Source organism: Portunus trituberculatus, chromosome 14 (genome assembly GCF_017591435.1).
Source record: "Portunus trituberculatus isolate SZX2019 chromosome 14, ASM1759143v1, whole genome shotgun sequence".
Taxonomy (NCBI): Eukaryota; Metazoa; Arthropoda; class Malacostraca; order Decapoda; family Portunidae; genus Portunus; species Portunus trituberculatus.
In genome coordinates this window covers 11,349,184-11,356,639 of record NC_059268.1, presented here as the reverse complement: position 1 = coordinate 11,356,639, position 7,456 = coordinate 11,349,184, and positions in this window count along the sequence as shown.

Genomic DNA, 7,456 nt, shown 5'->3' with positions numbered 1-7,456 from the left:
GCCATTTCGAAATAATATTACATGTCGTCCTGGATTGCTTTGATTTCGAAACAGAATCAGCTAAAGAAAAAAAACGGCAGTGAAAGAATTCTGATTATTTCTTACCGTCTTCTTCAGTGACAACCTTGCGTTTTGTCGGGTATCAGGAAAAAATGCTTCGAGGAATTACTTTATGCTTTTCTATTTTGCCATTCTCTCAGTGCCTTAGAAGGACTTAGGGAGCTGATTTGTGCCTCATCAGTAATGGCTAAAAAAAATGTAGTTTGTTTGAGAGAGAGAGAGAATTACATATAACCTGCAAATACAGAAAGCGATGATGAACTGGAGAAAGAGGAAACTATCGTGAGGAGCGAGCATGCCCATTAGCGTGTTCCCTGCTGTTGAGGCAGAGTGCGCGGCTGCTGAAGTCATCTAAACAGGGCGATATGTTGGGTGGCTCAGGGCGACAAGAACTTAGATAACCTCTCTACCGAACTATTGATGCTGAGCGGAACCTTCATAAACGCTCTCTCTCTCTCTCTCTCTCTCTCTCTCTCTCTCTCTCTCTCTCTCTCTCTCTCTCTCTCTCTGTTCGTTCCCCCATATGTGTTCACTGGATTTCCGTGCATGCCTTTACTCCCTAATTTACAAGTTTTGGTTTTCTAATTGCTTTACAACTAATACTAACAGTGCACGTGCTTTCTTAATGCCAGTAACTAGTAATTGAGTCCGGCAGTAGTTTATTTCCATCAGAACCCTGGGATATTATTGCTCCAGTACAGATTATGCAGTAAAACCTCGCATGTTTGTGGTTCAACTTATTCCTACCGACTCGGCAAATTCCGCCAACGCCACAATTAAATACCAGGTTTCTTTCGCATTCCAAGTTTCCAGCGATGAAAATTCGGGAGGCTGGATCTGCGTTTCCTGCCTTGAACATCTTACCGCAGATTGTGGTAAAGTAATAATTGTGTTTTGCTTTAATTGCGTGCAGAATTTGAGCATGTGTTGAGATAGCGAAGGGGTTCCAGGAAATAGCGAGGTGGTGGCCAGGTTCACTGCTACTGATTCCCTCTTGTGTGTGTGTGTGTGTGTGTGTGTGTGTGTGTGTGTGTGTGTGTGTGTGTGTGTGTGTGTGTTCCTCAGTGCAGTGTGGGTTGTTAATTTGTAAACCTTCTATTCATCTCATTTCGTCCGATATTGGTTTTCATTTAGAGAGATGTAGATATTGGGAAAGAAGGTGAAATTAAAGTACAGTATTCTCTCTCTCTCTCTCTCTCTCTCTCTCTCTCTCTCTCTCTCTCTCTCTCTCTCTCTCTCTCTCTCTCTCTCTCTCTCTCTCTCTCTCTCTCTCTCTCTCTCTCTTGTAGTGCTATATATTACTATCATTCGACACACACACACACACACACACACACACTATAGTACATTTAATCTATTAGATACCGGGTGACCTTAGAGAAAGAGAGAGAGAGAGAGAGAGAGAGAGAGAGAGAGAGAGAGAGGTGGATGGTATAAGCTAGAATCAGTTGGTAAATCTTTCCTCGTTATTTACCAGCAAAGTGTGTAAATGTAGGGAGTAGTATTGCCTTGCCGTGCCGAACTGCTCTTACGCAATGTGCAGAACGACTCCTCAAGTCTAGATAAGAGGAAGGAAGGAAGCGCCGCATAACTCTAGCTGCGGCGAAAGAGATCGAGTCATTGATGGTAAATTCAGACATACTTCAACACTCGTCTTCACAGAATTAAGAGATGACTAGTGTATTTCCGATACGTGTTGTCATCTCATCGGTAGCGTTCATGGTGCATTTCACTATTGCCTGTTGAAAATCAGGCGACTAAACGTTGGAAAATGCGGTCTTCGTTTTGTTTCTCTTTACAATGTCTCAGCAAACGCTCGCCGCACTCAGTCACTTGATGGTTAATACACATCCAGGGCAACAGTATTCAGGGTAACTTTGCCATCGAGCAGCTAATGAATGGAACCCGCCGTCAGTTCGGCTAAAGGGTCTGCCGGGAGTCTGTCAAAGGCCTCAGTTGTCCCACGCCAAGCCAGCCCACCCTAGACTGAATCCTCAATAACATGGTCAACTTCCTCCTCCTCCTCCTCCTCCTCCTCCTCCTCCTCCTCCTCCTCCTCCTCCTCCTCCTCCTCCTCCTCCTCCTCCTCTTCTCTCTCTCTCTCTCTCTCTCTCTCTCTCTCTCTCTCTCTCTCTCTCTCTCTCTCTCTCTCCTCTCCTCTCCTCCTCCTCCTCTCTCTCTCTCTCTCTCTCTCTCTCTCTCTCTCTCTCTCTCTCTCTCTCTCTCTCTCTCTCTCTCTCTCTCTCTTACTGCTAAAGTTTTTTTCAACATTTGGAGCACTGTAAAAGATTATTACATGCCCACACACAAAAAGAAATAGATAAAAAGACAATAGGAAGTCAACTTTGTCCATTTCTTGAGTACAAAACCATGTATTTGATTAACTACCTTAAAGGGTGACCGCCAAGGTACAGTGGTATCATGCGTGCTTTGGGATCAGAGGGGTCTCCAAGCGCATGGGTTCGAATCTTGTCCACGGTCCGAGTGTAGGTTGGGCTTCCACACTCAGGGCAATGGTTTCTAGCGGGTGGGCTTTGAGATAGGAGATACCCCCAAGAAGTATCCCCTTTAGCCCATAAATTCCCGTGAAAAGCCCACATGGTTTAAATAAAATTAAAAAGTGTCTAAAAGTTGTGGGCAATTATGAAGTAGTTTGTAGCAGTGTAGCATCATAGTAATGGCGCACTTCACATACACGAGGGATACACATTACTTCACCACACTTTACCTCAACACTCTACACCCTTCCCTGCATAAACACCTTAACATGACTATCATATTGCCAAGATACGCTTCCGGCAACACGTAAATCATCCTTTCCGTAAGTAGAAGTTCCTCGTAAACCTAAACACCACACGCTTTTAGCCAAGAGCAACGTGATATGGTGTACTAGCGCTGTGAGGAGAGGCATGCGAGTTATAAAGTACTTGGAGATGAGCGCAAGAGGAGAGAGGTGACGGGTGCTGCTTGCCTCGCCTTGCTGGTGGGCGGGAAGTTGAGGAGAGAAAGGGGCGTCGCCGAGAGATCTTTATTGAGGAGGAAATAACACCTTGTGAGTCAACCGTAAAAGAGGCAGAGTAGAGAGAGAGAGAGAGAGAGAGAGAGATGTTTGTCTTTCCTTACAAATTCAAGCTCTTTCTTTTGTTCTTGTGTCATAACAGTTATTTTTGTTACTATGACATTGTTCTTGTTGTTATTGTTGTTGTTATTGTTGTTATTGTTGTTGTTATTGTTATTGTTCTCTCATCCGGTGCATTAGGTGTAGTGGTTGTGCAAATAGTGGTAGAGGATGTGCTGTAGGTTGTGGTAGTGAAGGAAAGGATTGTGGTAGGGATCGTAAAAGTGTTGGTTGCAGTAGTAGTTATGGTGGTGGTGGTGGTGGTGGTGGTGGTGGTGGTGGTGGTAACTGTGAAAAGTGTCCTCATTTACATCCACTTTCCCTGCGTTCTCGTAATGGCCAACAGATCTGCTACGATTTGCTTCTTCCTTGTGTTCCTTTGGGTTTTCCGTTATGTGACTTCCTTTGACTTTATCTTGCTAAATTACCCGCTTTTTAATGTTATCACGGCCTACACTCCCCGACTCTCTCTCTCTCTCTCTCTCTCTCTCTCTCTCTCTCTCTCTCTCTCTCTCTCTCTCTCTCTCTCTCTCTCTCTCTCTCTCTCTCTCTCTCTCTCTCTCTCACCAGGAGCAATAGTGATGGGTAAGGAAGAGCTGTGTGGAGAGTAAAGGAGTGAGTGGAATGGAGTGAAGTGGATTGTGCCGCCCTGAAATGTTGATTGCCACCCTTATAAGATAATTACACCTCTGGAGAGAGAGAGAGAGAGAGAGAGAGAGAGAGAGAGAGAGAGAGAGAGACATAAACATCCACTCCTGTCATTATCTCATAAGGGAGGCGGTGAACAATAATAATTAATACCACGGCCACCCCACACCGCTCCTCTCGTGTCCTCTCTCAACAACCCTTCCATTAACCCACACCCACTTTTGACTTCTTTAAGACAACACCCTCTTTTTTTCCACCCGCCAGAGGAAAGCAGACGTGATGTACTCTGCCATTGTCTTATTTGCAACGTGTTTTTATGTTCATGACTGTGTAAACACCCTTCAACTTACATATTCTTTTACATGATGCATTGGACACGACAGTCTTAATTGCTTATGAAAGAATTGCCGGAAATGTGCATTAAAGACCTCTATTAATGTTTGCAAGTGCCTCCAGGGAATACGACAGGTGCAGAACGCGTGGTAAGAAAGGAAAGAGGGGTGTAGCGTTGAGGCTTTTGAGAGACTGTACTGAGCGAAGGACAAATTCTCTCATCTAATAGCAGACGGTGTAGATGTCCCTTTCAGATAAATTATTAACGTTTTTAGAGACAGACAAACAGAGAAACAGTTAAATAGATGGACTGTTAAACACACATACATAGATACACTGTAAGAGAGAGAGAGAGAGAGAGAGAGAGAGAGAGAGAGAGCCATCTGCAAATTGCTACTTCATTATTTAAGACCGCTTCAAAAATGTGTCAGACAAGCTTTCTCACTTGGGAGAAATACATATTTGAAGGAGGCTTCAATATATATATGGAAAGAACGTCTATCAATGATACATAAAAGGGTTCTCAAAGTAACACACACAAAAAACAATTATTGAAACTGGGTTCTTGAAAGTGATGAAAATTTTAACAGTGAAACGATACGAAATAAAGATGAAGTATCCCACTGAGTTATCGATTGAATCCTTATTGATATTTGTTTCACTTTTCATTTCGAGTCAGAAGTCAATGATCAACATCCAGTCCCCATCGGGTGGTGAAGCGAGATGCACGGTTAACAAGTTTGGGAGAATAGTTTCCTGGAAGTAGCGGGACGGCAGTGAGTAATGCAGCTTGTGAACGGAGGGCGAGACACTTGAATACATCTGCGTGAGGAGGTGACTTAATGAGGAGCTCTGACTCGCAGCTCACTAATTACCTGTGTGAATACCTGGTCTGCTGAATCTGTTCCTTATAGTGGATGGTTAATTCCATGCGACAGTACACTATCTTCACTATGCTCCTCCCTCGTGTCCTCATTACCCCCAAGCTCCCGGCACGCCAGCTACCCTCCAGAGCCAAAGCGTGGGGAGTTTTGAAGGAAATGTAAAGTGAGTTGGAATGGTGGAGTCAAAAGATACATAGAACCTTGCATTTTACATTAGCACCGAGGCAGCTCATAGTGTTCCTTGGTGCGACATCAACGCAGTGGGCTTTAATTCTCTCCATTTATTTGATGGATGAGAGTAAGTTTTTCAATTAACTCTATACACTTCTAAACGAAGGTAGTCTTTCTGAAACCACTATTGAACTTTTTTGTGTGTGTTCATGATTATTATTACACACAGCTCCAGGGTTTGCTTAATCCTAAGTAAAGTGAAGACCTTACAAAATCATAATAGGAAAAAAATGGTGATGACATTATATTAGAGATTCTGAAATGGATGCTGCCTTTCTCCGTGAAGCGTTCCTTGTCCTCCCCTCATCAGCTCCTGTGAAACATACCTTCCTAATTTGACTATCATCCTCATCCACAAATTTGTTTAATCTCCATATAAAGCTCCTTAATAACTCAGCATATGCAGCCTAACTACTGAATACTACGAATGTGTAATTTGGCATAAAGGAGTGTTGTCCAGGCAGCGTAATGTCGTAATGTGTGCAGTAATATGTGTGTCGCGCGGAGGGTGACAGGAAATGAATTTATGGTAATGGTAACGACGCAGAGACAGCACACAGCTTCCCCTAGACAGGCAGGGCAAAGGACGTGATAATGAAGGCCCGGCCATTTAGAGGGACACGCAGTGAGGGAGGGAGAGAGACGCGGGTCATAAGGCACCGCAAGGGGGAAAGAGGCAGTGTAAAGGAAGTCACTATTCTGCCTCCCTTTGCTCTTTGCAGTAAGGGAAGGCAAATGGTGGGAGGCAGATTTCCGTGGCAACGACAAGACATACACTCGTGGTACATAAAGACTTGCGTGGGAGCTAAAACTTATGAATAGAGATAGAATTGGAAATGCTTGCTTTCATCTTTTTCTCTCGTGCCACCTCGACTCCAGTGAGAGAACAAGAAAGAAAGGGAATGTTTTACGGCTCATAGTTGTGTGTATATGAGAGAGAGAGAGAGAGAGAGAGAGAGAGAGAGAGAGAGAGAGAGAGAGAGAGTTATATAACGTGTTATGTACCCGTATTCCTTATTCTTAGTACACACCATACTATTTATTGATATATTTCTGTATTAGCTCCGCCATTACGAACTGAGTACACGTCAACCTTCGCAACAATCAGATCATTAACGTACTAGCATTCTCTATTAAAAGCCACCACAATTTTGGGACGTAATACGTAAGCTGCTGCCGATGTTGCTTTACGTCACATGTCCCAGTCTTTACATCACGAGTTATGCCGGCTGAATGAGTTCTGATTTTATTCTAATGATGCTGTTCGTTTCACACACAGTACTTGCACGTTTCTTGGCAACGTAATTTGACCTCCTGTTACAGCAATACCTAGGCCTTACTTTCAGTGACGTTACACTTATATTAACACTACCCAGCTCTCACAATTTCCGGAAACTGATATTCACACACGATTTAGTTTATGCTGGAAAAAAAAATCAAAAAGACAGACATAATGCTCACTCCAAAAACTTTCGGTAAAGAGATCAAGCTGTATTGCCGCGTCTTGTCCCCGAGTGTCTAGACCAGCATTTCTCAACCTTTTCCGACCATACCACCCCCTGTTGTCATGTCTAAGCAGTCCTAACTAATATCTTGTTATTAGAAGGATAAAAGAAAGGGAAGTGTGTGCATCACTTCCCAGCACTCCTATAATTTATTTCAGCAACCTCAAGGGGAAACGCTGGTCTTAACGATTTATTTGTAATGGCTAATCATGAGTTGACAATCACGTAGTATCACTAGAAAACAATCCACCTTCTTGCACCTTTAACCTTCGTGTTTGCGTCCCTTGGCTGGCTGAGATGTCTGGATGGAAGGACTTTCCCTGCCTCGGTTTAGTCACCCGGTACGTGTCCAGTTTTCCGCATGGCTAATGAAGTACGGAGATTGGCTGGGGACGTGCCTAATGGTCCTGTTTTGCTTCTGTCCAATGACCAACACCCACCACGGCTTCCCTCCGCACCATTACGCTGTTATGGTTTGGTTTTCGGATCACCAGAGGGTTCACCACCAAACAGAGAAGGGCTCACAGTGTTATTTCATAAACTTGTTCACTTGTAAATTAACTCCATCTGAATATTTCATAACCTTCTACTCGCACGATGATGTAATGCTAAGATTTTATATCTTATGAGAAATGTTTTTCGATATGAAATTACTAAGATTTTGGAAACTCTTCTTC